The sequence below is a fragment of the Chrysochloris asiatica genome, unplaced genomic scaffold, assembly GCF_000296735.1.
Source record: "Chrysochloris asiatica unplaced genomic scaffold, ChrAsi1.0 scaffold00011, whole genome shotgun sequence".
Lineage (NCBI taxonomy): Eukaryota > Metazoa > Chordata > Mammalia > Afrosoricida > Chrysochloridae > Chrysochloris > Chrysochloris asiatica.
The window spans coordinates 5,655,145-5,656,977 of NW_006408529.1; positions in this window are offsets into that span (position 1 = coordinate 5,655,145).

A 1,833-nucleotide genomic window follows, 5' to 3' on the forward strand; every position below is an offset into this window, starting at 1 on the left:
TGTGGTTTGGAATCAACAATAATAACAAAAACCTTTGTTCTACTCTTTGATGTTGTTGTTGTTATGTGCCATGGAGTTAGCATATTGCTTTTGTTAAGTGTCTTCAAGTCAGTTCTGACTCATAAAGATCCTGTACAACATTTTCAAGGAGTAGTTGATGAGTTTGAACCAACAACCTTGTGATTAGCAGTACAATGCTTATACTACAGTGCCACATCAGGACTTCTTTGTTAGCATAATGACCCTAAAGCACTGGCAACATTTGTGTCGACTTCAAAGATTTATGAATTTAACAAGGTATTTTTATTCAAAAAATAAAAATTTTAAGAGGATTGGCACTACTTGACAATGTAAAGAGAAGAGAAGCAACTGCTAGGCACTTATTGCATGCCATGCACTTTGAGCGTACACATATAATGAGGTTTCAAAAGTTCATGGAAAAATGGTGTTAAGAAATTCTGGAATTATTCCACCAACTTTTGTGAAATCTTCCTCACAAGTCTCTGCACTCATGTCTAAGCACTGCTAGGTGTGCCAAGTGGTTTAGTCATCTCAAGTGTCAAAAGAAAGATGTTGAGACTGACAGAAGTGAATTAATGTCTTCTTAGTTACCCAGTTAGTACTAGGTCTAGATCTGAACATTTTCTGTAGCAGAAAGTAAGTGTCATTAGTTACAACACTGCTGAGGATTTGAAGGGATTTTGAAATATGGCTTTCACGATGGGTCGGGACTGCCTCAACAGCACGCAGCAACACCAACACCAACTGAAATAGACATTAAAAAGGAGTCTAAAGATAGCCACACCCTAACCCTGAAAGCCTTGAAATATATCTTTAAATATCTAAAAGGACTTTTCAGGAGTAAACAAGGTACTACCTCAAGATACAAATATTATCCAGTGTATGTCTGTGGACCCAATCTAATCACATATAAGCTCAGTTTTATCTTACTGGAACCCGTGTCATAAAGGAGAAGAAAATGTTAGCAACAGTTCAAACTTAAGGGAGACTCAATGCACCATTGTAGGGTATTTACTGATATGAAGGATTAGAGCAAGACCTCTACGAGCTGAAAACTAAACTCAGGTTGCCTGTAAGAGAAAAGAATATCAGCAATGTTGTTATTAGCTGCCATCTAGTCAGTACTGAGTCATATCAATTTACATACAATAGAATGAAACACTGCCTTGTTTGCAGAAACCTCACAGTCTTTGTTATACTTGAGCACATTACTACAACCATTGTGCTTATCCATCTCATTAGGGGACTTCCTTGTTTTTGCTTACCCTCCATTGTATCAAGTATGATGCCCTCATCCAGAGAATGATAATATGTCTGAAATATAAGAAATGAAGTCAGACCATCTAGATTCCAAGGAGTTTTCTGACTATACTTATTTCAACACAGATTTGTTTGTTCTTTGGGCAGTCCACCGTATATTTAACATTTTCCTCCAACACTGAAACTCAAATACATCAATGCTTCTAGGTATTCCTTACTGTCCAAATTTCACATGCATATGAGGTTATTGAAAATGCCATGGCTTTAATCTTCAGACTAACAACTTTGCTCTTCAACCTTTTAATGAGGTCTTGTGTAGCAGATTTGCTTAATGCAATATATGCCGTTTGACTTCTTGACGACCACTTCCATGAGTGTTGATGGCTGATCCGAGGAAAATGAACTCTTTGACAACGTCAATATTTTCTCTATTTACCTTGATATTATTGGTCCAGTGGTGAGGAATTTGTTTTCTATTCACTGAAATGTAACCTGTACCAAAGGCTGTGGTCTTTGATCTTCATCAAATTGTATTTTAAGTCATTTTACTTT